Consider the following 18,488-nt stretch of genomic DNA (forward strand, 5'->3'; position numbering starts at 1 on the left):
GCGCCCCTCACTATATAACACAGGTCCATGTCGAAAAATGGCACAGAATAGAAAAAGAAATTGTCCCGAGAATATGGAACCACAGGCTAGATTAAAGCAGGTTTTCAGTTTTAATTCTCAGTAGCTGGGTGACCCAAAATATTTCAAGCTGAGACTATCACGTAGGGTATCCTCAACTGGTAGGGATCCCAGGCACCGAGCAGAAGAAAATACAGATGATAAAGTAAGCCATCTTTATCCTTGGTCTCAAAGAATTCTCACAAATAAAATGCCAATGGAAATTTGCATTTTAAGAATGCAAAGAGCCAGCAGAAACAAGGGGCAGAATGAGAGGGTCCAACAGAGATTACAAATAATCAACAGAAAGCTGATTAACATGCTTAAGGAAATTAAGATGTTTGAAGGAAGACAACAAGAAAGGCATCAGAGACGACCAATTTCTGCTTCTGGCCATGTTGGAAAACCAGGAACTAGACTGACCCTCCAGCCTTAAACTAGAAAAAAAAAAAAAATTAGGAGGAAAAAAAATGTTTTGGATACTGGGCAAGAGCAGCAGAGAAAAGTAATCTTTGAGAGAAAGGAAACAAATGAGCCGAGCCCTGCAGGTGGCCCAGCTCCCCCACCACCTGGAGAGGTGGCAGGACAGAGGAGGCCAGAGAGAGCCAGGCGGCCACCTGCTGAGAGAGGAGACAAAGTTGAGAATTTGGGGAGGCCAAGGCAGCGAAACTTTGCAGGATGGAATAGTAGAAAGGAAAAAGGAGAGAGCTGGGGAGAGACAGAGAGTGAGAGAGGGAGGGAGGGAGGGAGGGAGAAAGGGAGGAGGGGGGAGACCATTCCGTCATTCCATGGGGGGGAATAGTATGTGTTCAAGCAGACAGAGTGGAAAGATCTGCTCACATATGGGGTTTGGGATGGAGTCCTCGGAAGGGGCTGATAATAACAATACTACTACTAACAATAATAATGCTAGAGTCCTCTAGCTCAGACTAGCCCTAGATGCTCTGCACCTGCCCTAGCAAATCAAGCCTCAAAGGAGCAAACTGATTCCAAATAACTGTGGACTTCAGTCCCATGGATCACACAGTATTTATTTATTTTTTAATTTTTAATGTTTATTTATTTTTGAGAGAGAGAGAGAGAGACGGCATGAGCAGGGGAAGAGCAGAGAGAGACAGGGGAGACGCAGAATCCGAAGCAGGCCCCAGGCTCCGAGCTGTCAGCCCAGAGCCCGACGCGGGGCTCGAACCCACAGACCGTGACATCGTGACCTGAGCCGAAGTCGGACGCGTAACCGACTGAGCCACCCAGGGGCCCTGGGTCAAACGGTATTTATAATGAAAACCGAAAATACTTTGAACTAGTGGCAGTGAAAATCATCATCATTATCAAAACTTGAGGATACAGACAAAGCAGTGTTTAGTGCATAATGTATAGAATTAAGTGCTTACATTATAGTGTAAGAAAGAGCAAAAATTAAGCCAAGGTGCCATCTTCAGATGGAGATAAAGAATAGCAAAACAAACTAAAAGAAAGTAGAAGAAAGGAAACAGTGATAGACCAGAAACTCACGCAATGGAAACCAAACATACTGCAAAGAAAATTCACCAAGTCCGAAGTGACTAAGACAGTATCGGCACAGGCAGAGAGCCCAGAGACAGACCCCCTGCATGTGTGGACACTTGTTAAAAGACCCAACGGGCCTCGCAGATCTGTGGGGACTCAAAAAAAAAAAAAAGGTGCAAAACAGTAGAATCCAGAGTTTACAAAGAACTCCTACAAATTGATAAGAAGAGAAGCAACTTTATAGAAAATGGGGCACAACAGGGGCGCCCGGGTGGCTCAGCTGGTTAAGTGTCCGACTTCGGCTCAGGTCATGATCTCACAGTTCGTGGGTTCGAGCCCCCCATCAGGCTCTGTGCTGACAGCCCAGAGCCCGGTGCCTGCTTTGGATTCTGTGTCTCCCTCTCTCTGCCCACCACCCACCCACCCCCTCCCCCGCTGGCACTCTGTCTCTCTCTCTCTCAAAAGTAAAGATTAAAAAAATTCAAAAAAAGAAAAAGACAATGGGGCAAAAGACACAAACGAGGGCTATGCAAACAGAGAGTAATAACTAAGAAACATGAGAAGATACTCAATGCCACCAGAAATATCCTGAAAGCATGAGACTCTGACTTCTAGGTACCCGAATTAGCACTACTGACAGGGTGGCTTTCTGGCCACAAAAAGCTCTTTTCCCCGCCCTCACACCTGGGAAATAGGAACAAATCAATGGCATCGGCACAACTACGGAGGCTTCCAAGTTGTCACTCTAGTGAATAAAATCTCAAAAATAGTAAGTGTACCGGTTGGGATAGTACTGACGGGGAGTGGTTGCCTTCTTGGCCAGCCCCCATCATGTATGGAATCTATAGTCTCTGGAGCCTCTGGTTTGACTCACTCTCTACTCAAATCTGTACAGCAAGAAGGCTTGGAATGATGGGATTCTGCTACATTTGCTCAAGACTTCAGAGAATAGATTGCAAGGCACCAGAAACCACTTTCTTCTTGTGGGTCCCAGGCCTGGCCATCTGGGTAGTCACGTGTGTTCCCTCTAGATTCTGCAGTGATACACCCATCCCTCCCTCTGGACTCAGGCTCTGGCACGCTGAGAGATGTTTCACTTCCATTTCGAATGGGTTTCTACACATCCACGTCTACTCTTTGCTCCTGGAGGAACAAGATGGAGGGCAGTGGGTTTAACGTGCGGACGGTCTGAGAAAAACGTCCAGCTACCCCGGATGGTGTATGCACCGAATAGATTCCCAGCGTCTCAGAGGATGCAGGCTACATTCACTAGAACCCAACGGTTAAGTGCTGGCTCTTTGGTACCACATGAACAGACAACTGAGCTGTGAGATCACAGTCAAATTCTAAACCTGAACTCCTTATGTGTTGGGGTCTATACAGTGAGGAGGGAGTGTGAGGGCAAAGTACAGGCTAACAGCACCCACACCCCCTTGAGCGGAATATGTGTGATATTCCTCAGACACTCCTGGCTACGCAAGAACAAAGGAAAGGGGTTTAAGTGCTCGCCATGGTGATGTGGGAAACTAAGGCAAATGAAATATTAAATTCTCTTACTGCCTGCAGCCCACTGACAAGTCCTTGAAACTGGCAGAGTGACCTGCCTCTAGGAGCTCAGCTGCCTCAATGATGACACTTTGTTGGGGGCAAAAGAGACTTTTGGCTTAACATTATCCTGACCCCCCAGGAACCTGTAAGTCTACTGTAACATATAAGAATTCCTTTGGAAACCTCCTTTATCTCATCTTCCCCAAGATATATGCTGGCCATCATACTCCAAGGTTATGGCCCCCAATATACATCTGAAGGGTCTCATGACTGAGGTTTCATTGAAAGGTAATAAATGGCGTTTGCCCAGCAACAGCTAGCCCCTCGAGGTCCTGGAAAACTTGCTTCCCAAATTCCTTAGAGACTTACTCCATCCCTGACCCCCTCCCAACCTGAGAGTACATACTCAGTTATCCCACAGGACCCCAGTGCAGTCCATGGGTCCTGTCCCCCTGTTTTAATAAAACCACCTTTTTGCACCAAAGACGTCTTCATGAATTCTTTCTTGGCCGATGGCTCCGAACCCCACCCCCCCCCCCCATCTCCCCAAACCCCATCAACAACAGGACTACCAAACGCCTGATAATGATTGTGGAAGAGACTTGAGAGACCACGGTCATATTCTCACGGTGGTTCACTGAGCACGAGATGCTTCCTGTGCGTTACTTCCTTACGACAAGTCTGAATCTTCTCCGCATTGTACAGATGGAGACTGGAGATCCTCAGGTCACACAGGCAGCAAATGAGGAGCTGAGGCCTGGACCCAGGTCCACCTGGGCTAATTCTGTGTGCTTTCTCCATGCTACGCCCTGGGGATAACACGATGACTGAAAAGGCGAGCTTCGAGCCCGACAACCTGAGTTCCAATCCTAGTTGACCAGATGCTATACCTGTGACAGCTGATGAGTTGCCATACCTTTCTGTGTTTCCATGTCTTCATCTATAAAAATGGGGAAACAACAGCATCTATCCCTAAGGTTCATGCGAAGACCAAAAGAATGTTTGTATTATATAGACTGGACCTGCGCTCAGCAAATATTCAAAAAGTGGTACCTTTGCTACTCATTGCTTTTGTACGATGCTCAAGCTTCCATGACCCTGTGAAATGGGTCCTTAAATGGGCCCTTGAACAAAGGACTTAATGACAAAAGGGCGATTCTGACTCCATCCTGAAGGCTTTTAGAGGAATAATCACTTCGTTCTTTACATTTACAAATTATAGGTTCAAATAAATGACTTTGGTGAGCAAAGCCTCTGGCTTCTGGAAAGGTCAAATTGTATGGCTTTTAAAGGTGGCTATTCTCCTTTTCCAAAGGAAATTGTCAAGCAGACGCCGAGATGGGTTTGATTGTTCCAGTAAGAAATCAAGCGGGGAGGTTTGCTTTTTCAGAATTTGATTGTCAAGGAGGTCACAGTGGGGAAGGCTCTGGGCTGTGGATTTGTCCTTTCCTGTGGTGGGTGGAGGCTCAGCGACCCAGAAACGGGAAGGGCCTGCAGGCACTTTCCTGGGCCTTACCCGGGAGAGACTACCACTCCGCCCGCTGCTGAAAGTTAATCACAAGAGCGGGTGAAGCCCCATCCACACGTGGCCTGTCCTTCTTGACACCAGAGTACACGGTCTTCTAGATGTAGCTTAAAATTTATACCATTGTCAAATAAAGCGCCGCTATTCCCAAATCTGGGGATATTAGCTGGGCACAGGGACGGCCTTTCTTTAGCGTTCCAACGCATTCCTGGAACGTCCCTAAACTTAGATCATTAGGGCACCAATCCCGAAGCCATGCCATAAATGCCTATTGCAAAGAAAGAGTTTGCTTGAGTAACTGAAACTCTTGAATGGACTCTAAGACACGTTTGCTTCTACCAAAGTCCAGACACTCGGAGAGTTAGAACAGTAAGCATCTGTATTGTATCGGATATTTATTATTGTCATGATTTATTACTGCTAGAGGGAACATATTCACAGGTGACATACTGGACCTTTCTACTTCTTTAAACATACTCTACAATGTGACTTTTAACTCTCATCTCTTGTCTTCAAACCGAGTACTGGTTTCTTCTGTCCTCCTGGTCTCTAAGGTCTGTGCATCAGCCCTAATGCTCAGAATAGTAGTTTATACATCACAGATGCTTGACAAATCGCCACAGTAAACCTGGCAGAGTGAATCTATTTTTACTCTATATTTGATTCAAGAAGGTAGGTCGTAGCTTCAATGCCTCTCCACCTCCTATACAGCTAGTATCACCACGAAAAGACACACTTTGTGCTAGCCGAGAACGGGGTTCTTTGTTAAAAATGTTCTTTAAGTGTATCTACTTATTTTTAGAGAGAGAGAAAAGCACACCGATGAGCAGGGGAGAGGGCAGAAAGAGAGGAGAGAGAGAGAATTCCAAGCAGGCTCCACATGCTGTCAGCACAAAGCCCGACATGTGGGGTTTGAACTCACGAACCACGAGATCATGACCTGAGATGAAATCAAGAGTCAGACGCTAAACTGACTGAGCCCCCCACAGGCGTCCCTGAGAATTCAGTTCTGATGGCCTCAAAGCAAGTCTGGAGGCCCAAAAGCGTCTTCCAGGTTAGTGAGGCAGGGCCACCCAAAAGTTGAAGGCAGAAGCCTGACTCCTATCTGCTACTAAAGAAGTAGGGTTCCTCTAAAGCCTCCACCCAAAAACTATTAGAAGTAATTAATGAATTCAGTAAAGCTGAGGGATACAAAATTTACATACAGAAATCGGTTGGATTTCTATATGCTAAGAATGAAGTAACATAAAGAGAAGAAAAAAACATTCCATTGACAATTGCACCAAACTGAACAGGCGGAAGACCTGTTGTACTCAGAAAACTATAAAACACCGATAAAAGAAACTAAAGATGACACAAATGAAAGGCATTCCGTGCTCATGGATTAGAAGAGCAAATATTGTGAAAATGCCCACACTGCCCAAAGCGAGCTACAGATTCAATGCAATCCCTATCAAAACACCAACAGCGTTTTTCACAGAGCTAGAACAAGCAATCCTAAAATGTGTATGGAACCACAAAAGACCCTGAATAGCTGAAGCAACCTTGAGAAAGAACAAAGCTGGAGGTATTACCGTCCCGGATTTCAAGCTGTACTACAAAGCTGTAGTGATGAAAACAGTATGGTACTGGCACAAAAATAGACACATATATCCACTGAACAGAATAGAAAACGTAGAAATAAACCCACAATTATATGGTCAATTAATCTATGACAAAGGAGGCCAGAACACCCAATGGGGAAAACACAGTCTCTTCAATAAGTGGTGTTGGGAAAACTGGACAGCGACATGTAAAACAATGAAACTGGACCATTTTCTTACACCACACACAAAAATAAACTCAAAATGGATTAGTGACCTAATGTGAGACTTGAGACCATATAACTCCCAGAAGAAAACAGAGCCAGTAATCTCTTTTACATCAGCCATAGAAACATTTCTCTAGATATGTCTCCTTAGGCAAGGGAAACAAAAACATTAAAAACAAACTGTTGAGACTGTATCAAAATAAGAAACTTTTGCAGAGCAAAGGAAACCACCGACAAAATGGAAAGGCAACTTACTGAATAGGAGAGGATATTGGCAAATGACATGTCAGATAAGGGCTTAATACCCAAAATATATAAAGAACTTACACAACCCAACACCAAAAAGCCCCCAAATAATCCAATTAAAAACAGGCAGAGGACCCAGATAGACATTTTTTTCCAGAAAAGGCAAACAGATGGCCGACACAGGAAAAGATGCTCAACATCAGTCATCATCAGGGAAACGCAAATCAAAATCACGAGATACGACCTCACACTAGTCAGAATGGCTAGAATCAAAAAGACGAGCAACGACGAGTGTTGGCGAGGATGTGGAGAAACCCTCTGACGGTGGGAATGCAAACCAGTGCAGCCACTGTGGGGAAAACAGTATGGAGGTGCCTGAAAAATTTAAGAATACAAATACCACACATTCTAGTAATTCCACAACTGGGTATCTACCCAAAGGAAAAAGCCCATTACATTGAAAAGATATATGCACCCCTACGTTTATTGGCTACGTTTATTGGCTATTTACAACAGTCAAGATATGGGAGCAACCCAAGTGCTTCCATAACAACAACAGATGAATGGGTAAAGAAGATGTGGAATATACACACAATGGGATATTCCTCCGCCATAAAAAAAGAATGAAATCTTGCCATTTACAGCAACATCGATGGACCCCAAGGGCATTCATTAGGCTAAGTGAAATAAGCCAGACAGAGAAAGACAATTACCATAGGATTTTACTTCTCCGTGGCATCTAAAACATAACGAATAAAAGCAGAAAAAGAGCTACAAATGCTGAGAACAAACTTCTGGTTGTCAGAGGGGAGAGGCTGGGGGGATGGGCAAAGTGGGGGAAGGGGAGCGGGAGACACAGGCTTCCGGTTATGGAAGGAGTAAGTCATGGAGATGAAAGGTACGGCACACGGCACACAGTCAATGGTACTGAAACAGTGACGGCAGCTACACTGGGGGCGAGCGCAGCATAACGTACAGACTTGTTGAAGGACCATGTCGCACACCTGAAGCTAATGTGATGTCGTGTGTCAACCGTATTTCAATTAAAAAAAGAATCAGGGTTTCAATCAAGTTGATTTAACGCAAACTAGTGCAAAAATAATAAGGAACCTGGAAAAAAAAAAGACTGTCATTTTCTTGATGAGCTCATATGATAGGAGAGCTGAGTATGCAAACGAATAATTAAAATATAACATCAGGGCCTATAATACAATACCTTCAGAATGCCACAGGGGATTACAGGAGCGAAACAACTTTTCTGGAACAAAGGAGCAGGAGGGAGGAAAGGAGATCAGACAAGGCTTCAAAGAGGAGACAATATTTGAGGCAAGGCTTGAAGAATAAGCAGGAAGGGGATGCAAAGATATTTCATATTAAAAAATGGATTAATGTAATTTACCGTATTAAAGGATTAAAGAAGGAAAAGCCACACGAGCATCTCATTAGATGCAGAAATGGGGTAGACAAAATTCAACAATCAACTTTTTAAAATCTCTTGGAAATCCATCAACAGAAGAACCAATACCCTGTGATATGCCCCTAACAATGGAAACATCATACATACATCAAGGAAAATCAATAAACAATAGTGGCACACATCAGTGTGGGTGTCAGAAATGAAATCTTGGTTGAAAAAAGGAAGTTACAGAAGAGCCAAGAAGAGAGCATGATTCCATTTATGTAAAGATCAAAATCAGACAGAACCACGGACACAGATTTACCTGGTAAAAGGATAAGGCAAATTCGGGGACTATAAACACAAAATTCAGCACGGTGGCCACCTCCGGGAAGGGCGGGAGGGCTATGTCCTCACAGAGGAGCACAGAGGTCTTCCAAATGTTCTATTTCCTAACCTGGGTGTGTTATTTTGTAGACTGGGCAGATGTGTTTCTATATCTATATATATGGCAGATTCCACATTGGAAACATGTAAGAGAAATAAGCAGAAACTGTCTAAACGAAGAAGGAGATCCAAGGCAGTATGGAATTTAGCATGTTTCTGATAATCATTCGATGAATGAATGAATGAGTAAATGAATGAAAGAACAGATGAACGATCAAGGCCATTTGTAGGCAGAAAAAAATAGCATCTACAAAACATGGGGCTGTGAGAGGGTGTGGGGGAGTTTCACGAGGCTGTACATGGTTTTTGTGATCAGAAAAGTGGTTGTGAGCCCAATTATGAAGAGCTTCATGGGCCATAAAATGGTTTGAACTCTATGCTGTAGCCAACAAGAAGCCACTGCAGGAGTTAAACAAGGGGTGACATCAGATTTGCCTTTTAATTTTTTTAAGTGCTCATTTACCTTTGAAAGGGGGGGAAAGGGCAGAGAGAGAGAGAGAGAGAGAGAGAGAGACAGACAGACAGACAGAGACAGAGAGAATTCAAAGCATGATCCAGGCTCTGAGCTGTCAGCACAGAGTCTGATGCGGGGCTCGAACCCATGAGCCGTGAGAGCATGACCAAAGCCGAACTCAGATGCTTAACCAACTGAGCCCCCCAGGTGCCCCTAGATTTGCCTTTTTAATTGGCATTCTGGCAGCTGTGTGGAGGGCCAGGAACCTGGTCTCCTCTGCTTTCACCAAAAGAATCCTCAGAAGGAAACTGTGTGGCATTTTCCTCTGGCGAAGGGTGTAGTGTAATGCACTTTGTTCTAAGAACTACGTAGAAATACTCTCAACACTCAAAAACAACAACCTCCATGGGTCCTGAGTGCAGGATGTCACTGAACAGGACTGAATATTGTAAAGCCTTTTAAAGTCGACTATCCTTCAAACTATTAACAAATTTACTAGAACCATCTCTATTTCTCCAGGTCTCTCTTTAGTATATCAAAATGAAACTCAGCTCTGTTTTAGTTAAAGACTCACTGGTACGTTAGACAGTTTGATACAACTTAACTGCTCCGTGAACATAACTATTTGAAAATTGTTCAATTACACATGAACTGAATTATCACCTCATTTGCATGGACCAAAAAAAAAAATCTATTAATGCTCAGTGGAGCCTGAACCTGTTTGGCTGTGGAACAGGTGAGAATTTATGGTTGGATACTCTGATTGAAGCTCTATTAACGTTCAAGACAGTTTCTTAATGAATTAAGCCTCAACTCATTTGTATGCCCCATCCCTTCTAATGCCTAATTGTGCCTAAATCTGGCCATCCTTGAGTGCTCACGGCACCCTCTGGGTGTCCAAGGGCATCTGCAGTGCTCTGTGCACTGGCCCCGAATAAACCTGGAGCCCCCCCCCCCCATCCAAACACACTTGAGCTGTTTTCTCCCAGGAGCAGCATGACTGGTGGTAAGATGATTAGTTATCATTAAAGGTAACAATTAGCAGCAGATTCGGAGTCTTGCGTTTGGCTCAGCCGTTTATCATGCTTTGTGTCAGGAGATACGACACCATGGCGGCGAAGGACAGGGCAGCTGTGAGTGGCTCAGGCGTCTAAAGGATGGGCAGCGGAAAACTTGACAAATCTGACGTGTAAGAGAATGAAACAAGGCTGGAGATGAGCAGAGGGTTTCCGAGTCACCACGTCTGCCCACACAGCCTTTTCTACCATCCTTCTGATTCGGTGGTGGTTGAGCACCGGTGCCCACGTACCATCAGGTGTCAGACCTGGCAGTCCACGTCTGTATCTCCGCTAGACTATAAATTGTCCAAGAGTGGAGATCATCCGTGTTCTTCTGTTATATCCCTAGTGCCCTGCATATTGTAGGGGTCCAATAAATATTTTTCAATGAATGGAGTGAAGGACCAAGTGGATAAAAGAACTTCCAGATATTCTCCTATGTATTCCTCAAATTCTTTCCTCTATGCGTGGTGGCCTCTATCCCACTTACGATAAAATCAGTCCCTGAAAGCCGCTAGCCAGGTCCTCTTGGAAGAGATCAGAATCCACCTTACTGATCAAAACAGCACTGAGTTCCATGATTAATGGAGTTAAACTCTATGGGTCACTTGGGATCAAAAGTGTAAGGTGAAAGTTAGATCATCAGCCTTAGTCTTGAAAATCTCTTTGGAAGAAAACCCTTCTCTCACGAAATCCCATATGGTCACGTTTTGCTTCAGTGTTGGAACACATCGTGGTCTCTGGCTGAGAACCAAAAGTACTTGGCTTATATTTAAAGGCTATGTTATATGAAAGGTTTGTATCTTTAAATATCTGACTTACACCCTGGTGAGTGGGGTATAACACAGATACAATTGAGGGCACAGCAACATCTGACCCCGAACTCTCCATGCACCCGCAGGCTCTGTGAACCCATTGAGGAAAGTCTACCATTGAGGTAGAGCCATTCACTTCCTTAATTCAATGGATCAGGCAGCAACCCTATCTACCTACTAGGCACCCAGAGTCTTGTTGAATAAATTCACAAGCTCTCCATGTTAACGAGAGGTACTTACAACCCATTTGGCCCTTGAGAATCAAGGAAGAGAAGACAGTGCCCAGTGTCTACCCACGGATGAAGATCACACACACACAGGCGCACGGTGGAATATTATTCGGCCATTAAAAAGTTACATCCTGTCACCAGTGACAGCACGGATGTGCCTCGAGGGTGTTATACGAAGTAAAAGAAGCCAGATGCAGAAAGGCCAATACTGTCTGATCTTAATTACACGTGGACTTTAAAAATCTGAACCCGGGTACAGAGAACAGGTCGGTGGCCGCCAGAGGTGGGGGAGGGGGCCCAAGGGCAGGGGAGCGGGTGAAGGAGACCCGCACCAGGGGCTCCCCTGTCTCAGCTCTGCCTCGGCTCCCCAGCCCATGTTGTAGACCATCTCTTAGAAATCACAAGTACTTGACTGCATATTTCTTAGGGAGTCGAGTCTGAAGAAACTTCTCAAATTCCGGTTGATAGACTGACTCCCTCAGCCGCCAACTGTGGAAATCCCCAAAGCCGTTATCATTAGCCTGGTGTTTCAGGAAGCTCATTATCTCGTGCCGTGACAGCTTACCGTCACTGTCACCTCCAGCCTACTCTTTCCTTGCCTTTCTTGTCCTCGGCAAAACTTGAAGACACAGGCCGGGTGATAACCTCTCCTATTCTGACAGGAATCTTCTGACTCAGAGATGCCTCTGTGCACCTCCTAGAAACTAGAGAGGGCCAGAAGTTCTGTCTTGTCAGCAGGCCGCCCCCAGCATGGGACACGGTCATTCTTCTCATGCTGGAGCCCACCCAATAAGGCGGGAGGGCTGCGTGGGGGTCCCGGGGGTCCCGCAGCCTAAGAGAGCATCACAGGATCCGCAGCTTTTCCCATTAATGGGCATGGGAAAAGGCTCCACCAACAGGCTCTTACACGAGCAAGACTGAAGAAATTAAGAAAGGAAAAGGCCTGGTGAGATTCTGCAGAGATCATCCCTCAGTGCAGCTCAGAATACAGGGTTTAGACCGTCAGGTTCCACTGACAGCCATTTGAGGAGGTCAAGTTGAGCCCTGCTCTCTTCTGGCCCGGCTCCTGCACACGGCTTCTGAGTGATGAGGGTTTCATTCATTCCAACATTCTTATCTGGTAGTTCTGATTTTGGTTCAGTGGCCTGGCTTCCCTTCCCTACCCCCCCTATTCCCCTCTCCCCACCGCCACGGGTCTCCTGAAGTCAGCCAGCCCCGGCTTAGCCATCCCGGCCAAGCAGAGGCCTGGAGACGGACCCTGCACTTAACAGCTGGTCCCACCCCCTGGAACTACGTCCTTACTTCCAACCCATGACACACGCCTGAGCTCTGCAGCAGATCCACTGTCTTACCTCATCTGTGATTCCAGCAGTTACCGACGGAGCGGCACAGCACCGCGGACGCTGTGTTAGGAAGTGGTGATTCACTGGGGGGCAGTGAAACAGTCTGTCACCTACCGGCCGCGTCAGCAAGGACAAGTTAACTCACCCCTCTTGTCTCAGCCTCCCCATCTGCAATAGCGGTATGACCGCAATAGCATCCATGTCATAAGGCTGTCGGCAGAATTAAACGCCCATCAGGCCTTTGGAGCAGTTCCTGATGTACAGTAACTGTACATCACATAATGATGTGAACTGTCATTATGCTCACGGCACGAAATGAGCCCCACTCAGAGCTCATCCGTGCACCGCGCTAGCTACCTGGGATGTTGCTGGAAAATCAGAAGATAGGTATTGGAAACTATTCTCTTCTTCTCCCTATGACCCAGCAAGTCCGCAAATTAGGAACCTCTGTCCCCTTGGAAAGATCGAGGAAAACGTTCCCACATTCCTCTTATTCGCTTCTTCCCACGGCAGGCAAGGGGTCTGGCCGGTGAGCCTGGTAAATGTGACCCTGGGCAGGAACAACGCCAACGCTGTCTGTCTGTCCGTCTCCCTCTCTGCAAGTCACACGTTCCCTCCTGCACTTGAGTCACGTGGCTGCCCAGGTAAGTGACCGCCCTGCTGATCTGATTCTGCCCATTCGTGAGTCTGGGTATCTGGCTCATGGAGGGACAGAAGCCCCCCTGCCCTATGCTAAGATTCAGCACAGAGGGTCTAACTCCCAATCATACTCTTGTACATATTTGCCAGCTGGTTCAGAATCTGGAGGGAAGAGAGTTTCGTTAGTAGTCTCAGAAAGGAAGGAAACTTCTTGAAAAGCCAAGAGGGAAATGAAGTCATCTCCTAATTTCTACCCAGCCCTCCGACCACATGGCCTATTATCCTGCGGGGACGAGCCACGGTTGACAAAGAAAAAGTAGACTGTGGCCTTGCTGCTTAGAGATGGCGACTGAGTCGGGGGCCTAGATCCCTGAGGCTCCGTGAGGGGGCCAAAAGTGGCCCCCTGGAGGACAAAAAGGAGGACACGCAGAATTCATGTGCCTAACCAGAGGAGAAGGGACCCATGCCTGAACCCGGGGCTTGCGACCCCGATTCCCAGACAGTCTCATTTCTCCCTGAGTGATTTGTGTGGTTCTGGAACAACCTGGAGGTCATTAACCTCATTTACTGGCGGCTGCTGCCGAAACTCTTAAGAAGAGGGTATCAATCTCTGGAAATGTTCATAATTAAATATGAAGACACCACTGGCCAGGGACGTAGATGGAGCTAGGAGGAAGAACAAAAGAAAGAAGGCTGAAAATCTCATAAAGGGACAGGGGTGGGGGGGCGCGCCTCTGTGTCCCGATGATTTTCTGAACTCACTTTCTCTGCATCCTAACAGTCGTTAAAATGTATAAAAATGAATATTTTTGAAGCGGCAATACTAAGAATTATCATTGCCACGGTTGCCTGGCAACCCGAGACTTTGGTTATTTTATTTCTAAACAGGGAATGCTATAAACCAGTACCCGGAGTTTGTGCAAATAGTTCTAAATTGACGTTCTCCCTGTAAATCAGGAGGAGATAATACAGCATTAATGTACTTCTAAAGGTTGCTAAATATGCATGTGTCTCTTATACCTCACACATGCGCGTGCGCAAAGATTCTTACAGAGTTTCTGTTAAGTGCGATCTTCAGCAAGTGTCAAGCATTGCTATATTCCTTTGCATTTTTCCTGGAAAATATCTATTTAGTTGTATATTAAGCGTAAATAATATCTATTCGAACAAACTTTCGTCTCCTGGGTCACCAGGGGAAATAGTATTGTACTAATCTCAATCCACGGCCCCTTCCCCCTCCCAGACACCGAGTGGGTCTCCAGTTTGGGGCAAGTGGAGACCCTCTAAACGGCTACTCGGAGGAAATCTCTCTCAAAGCATCTCCCTCAGGGATGCATGTCCTGGAAAGGCCTTATGAATTTCAGCAAAGAGGTGTGGGCATTTTGGAAAAGCTGCCTCTGTGTACAAAACGTCATTTCTCCACAAGTCACTGACTTGAATGTAAGCTTCCAAGGGCTGCTCATTGGCCTGAATGAACTGCTCAAACGCTGGCACGTTCTGAGTAATGACCTTGGTTCCTGACCTCACTGGGGCCTTTGAGGAAAAGTGCTCCCATTCCAGACCCTGATGGCGGCTCCTTACTGCTTCTGTGGAGTGGAGGCCCCTGCGGTCCTTGCAGTCGGAAGCTGATAACGCCTGCCTCAGGCTCCTCCCGCCTCTCCCAGCAGCTTTACCTCAGAGAAGGGGGAGGCTTGGTGATGCCTGAGCCCTAGACGCGTCGGTGAGCGATGCGGAGAAACCAGGAGGAAGTCTTGGCCTGAACCGCAGGCCAAACCCGTTGAAGAAAGGCATCGGGCATCACTTCTTTCCCGGGATCGTAACGCAGAGCCGGGTCTCGAGCGGACTCAGAAGAGAGTCTCACGTGCAACGTGAGGGAGTCACAGAAGATGTTCCGTGACCTCTTGTATTGAATGGAAACCAAGATATTATAAAACACCTCGTGTCTGGAAACACAGTACGAGCATCTTGTTGGCTAAGACACAAATAGACATTCGGCCTATTACATAATTACTTCTCCAAACAGGGTAACAATTGAGGATGAAGGTGGATGCTTCAGGGCTTGAAGCAGAGCCGTGTGGCGGGTAAGCTTCCTAAGGGTTTGTACCCCTCGCAGGACCACATCTAAAAGGGACCAAAAATTCTATTTTGAGACACTGGGTGGTGGTCAGAATTTCCAAGTCTCTCAGCGCCTGGGTGGCTCAGTAGGTTAAGCATCTGAATTCGGTTCAGGCTGTGATCTCACAGTTCACGAGTTCGAGCCCCGCATCGGGCTCTGTGCTGACAGCTCGGAGCCTAGAGCTGCTTCGGACTCCGTGTCTCCCTCTCTCTCTGCCCCTCCCCTGCTCACGTGCTGTCTCTCTCACTCTCAAAAATAAACAAACATTTAAAAAGAATTAAAAAAAAAAAAAAAGAATTTCCAAGTCTCTGGAAAGACTGGCCCTACAGATCAGCTGGGACATAATAACGCTTTAGCCAAAGCCAAGTTCACACTGACAGATCCACTGATCTGTGTGGTCGCCCTTCTGGGGGCCAAATCCAGAGGCGTGTGTCTGCAATATTGGCTTTTGGCAGGGGAATTCGTTTCAACGCCTCTGCCTATGTTTTCTCATCTACCAAATGGGAAGACCCCTATGACCTTGGTGCCCAAGACAGCTGCAACGAACATGGGGAGAAAACTTGCAAATGCATCGTCAAAATGCTCAGACTACAACAGATTTCCTGAGACGAGAGTCCCCCAAAGTTAGGGAGTAATCTGTGCAGAACTGAATAGGGGTCTGGAGCTGCTGGCCTCTCCCTGCCTTCCCTGCATGCTTTTCTGAATGGCGTCACCACTTAGGGTTGATTTATAGCACTTGGGGTGGCCAGCAGGCCTGTGCCGTGTTAACGGCTGAGGCTGGGAACCCGTTGCGTGCCGTTCTGACATCTACAAAGGCAATATCATTTGCAAAGTCAAAACCATCCGGGGCACACCTAAGGTGCCCACGGGAGCGCCTGGGATGGGTAATGCATCCAAACTCACATTCCAGCTCGCTCACATGACAAATCATCTGATACAGGGATGACAACAAACGAGGACAGGCTATATCCCCACTGTGCACATTCCGGTTAATTTCCCAGAAGCAAACACAAGTAATGCAGGTTCCAAGCGTAGAGTTGTCTAGGGTGACAAACGAGGTAGCGGGTTTCTGTGCGTGTGTTGCAGACAGGTGCCGAATGCGGAGTTTGGGTTTCTGCTTTTTGCTGTGAGCAAGAAAGAGAGAAAACCAGAAGGGCAGACAACCTCCCCTCCCTCCCTCTCTCGCAAAGATGAGGCTGACTGCAGAAAGGTGTTTAGTATGCTAACAAAATGCTGCAGAATGTGGCTTTAGAGCCTTGACTGAATTGATAAAGGAAATCTGGGCCCTCCCGCTGTGCTGAGCGCCCCATGCTGTGCGGAGCAAAGGCAGCTAATATATTACAGAGCCTGATGAGGCTGGGGGAGAGGACGGATGGGCGGCTTGGGCTCAGAACCAAGGTCCCTGGGCCCTAAAAAGTGACACAGTCGGCACCCCCACGACTGGCTGGGAGATCTGAGTAAATCTTTGCCTTCTTTTCCCATACCTTGAAAAAGGATAGTTTCTGGTTGATGAATCGCCTTACAAATGTGATTTGCAGATGCCATATACTGAACGTGTGCTGTGGCTGAGACAGAGACACTATTACAGCAAGGGTCTTTTTAGGCTCTTACTCTAAGGAGTAGGGGGATGGTAGGACTAGGTGGGACAAGTCACTGGCAGATGAGGGTTTTGGGAAGGATGGAGCTGGCCTGACGGCTCGGCCACCACATTTCCCAGCACCCCATCTCCAGAAGAGTCCCCACGGTGGGATCACTCTAGGTCTCGAGCAGACACTGAATTTATGTTGAGTCTGTGCTTACTTCAGACGCCCAAACAACGTAATCATCACTCCCACACAGCTAGCATGGAAGGAAGAAAACGGGAACTGAAGCAGACACATGTCTGCAGGGAAGGGGGTGGAGGTTTCATACTCTGTCAGCCCTCCCAAGGGGGCAGGCGGCTGGTCAGGGAGACTGCCCCGTGTTACCTTACGTTTAATTGAACAAGTGCCCTTGAGCGATTAATAAACACAATCCTTGACGTTTCCCTACATGTTTACAATAGAATTAACTTTAACCAACGGGAAGTTACTTTATCTGAAGTAAAAGTGATTTCCCTGCTTACACTCACTGATTCAACAAATATTTACTGAAATCCTAAAAGCATGTGACTCGACAGAAACGACGTGAGAGATACAGAAGTAAAATACGTAATCAGTGACCGCATAAGATGGTGTTTTGGATTTTACTTACATCATGATCTATTATCACCTTAACATACATGTTTTCCTTTGTGTGGACAGGGAAGGCAACTGAGGCCAGTACCCACCCCTTCTTTCTCAGGTCTGCAACACTGATAGTACCAGTCCAGACCTTTCTTTTTACCCTTTTCTCTCCCTCCGTCCATCCCTTCCTTCCTGCCTTCTTTCTTTTTTAAAAAAAAATTCTTTTAAATGTTTATTTACTGTTAGAGACAGAGTGCAACTGGGGGAGGGGCAGAGCGAGAAGGAGACGCAGAATCTGAAGCAGGCTCCAGGTGTCAGCACAGAGCAGGACCCGGGGCTCGAACCCACAGACCGCAAGATCATGACCTGAGCCAAAGCTGGACGCTTAACCGACTGAGCCACCCAGGTGCCCCATCTTTTTTTTTTTTTTTTTTTAATATTTATTTATTTTTGAGAGAGAGAGACAGAGAATGAGTGGGAAGGGGCAGAGAGAGGGAGACCCAGAATCCAAAGCAGGCTCCAGGCTCTGAGATGTCAGCACAGAGCCCGACGCGGGGCCCGAACTCAAGAACCGTGAAATCGTGACCTGAGCCAAAGTTGGATGCTTAACCGACTGAGCCACCCAGGTGTCCCCGCTCTTTTTTTTCTTGTCATTACAAGTCAAGTTTATTCAACTGCGGAAGTGACACCAAATGAAACTTTATAAACCTTCAACTGGAAATTTTTTTCTCAGGGAAAATGGTCCTCACAAGGGCTGCGAAAACCATTTCTGGGTTTATCCCACCAGGTTTCCAAATTTCAGGAGTTGAGACAGATTGGATTATACCTGCTACTTAAACTCCTAAAGTCAGTCTACGAATGGTCCCCCAGGTGCAGAATTAAATCATGGTGCCGACATCACTTTAGGGCAGAGAAGAAGGAAGACACGAGGACTCATCCCGAATCTCACTCGTTGTCGAACAAATGGCCTGACTTACCTTTTTCCTCCCACACAACAGTGACTTACATTACGCATGATTTTACAGATTAAAAAAAAACGATTCACATACATTTGCTTAATCCTCATGGCAACTCTGTAGGCGTTACTTCCATTA

At 46.5% G+C, this 18,488-nt stretch overlaps 1 protein-coding gene across 1 annotated transcript in view; it reads right to left on the bottom strand.

Moving 5' to 3' along the window:
- The window catches only part of KIF26B (kinesin family member 26B), a 464,690-nt gene that overhangs the window by 39,468 nt on the left and 406,734 nt on the right, over window positions 1–18,488 (bottom strand).

Source organism: Panthera tigris, chromosome F3 (assembly GCF_018350195.1).
Source record: "Panthera tigris isolate Pti1 chromosome F3, P.tigris_Pti1_mat1.1, whole genome shotgun sequence".
NCBI classification, from domain to species: domain Eukaryota; kingdom Metazoa; phylum Chordata; class Mammalia; order Carnivora; family Felidae; genus Panthera; species Panthera tigris.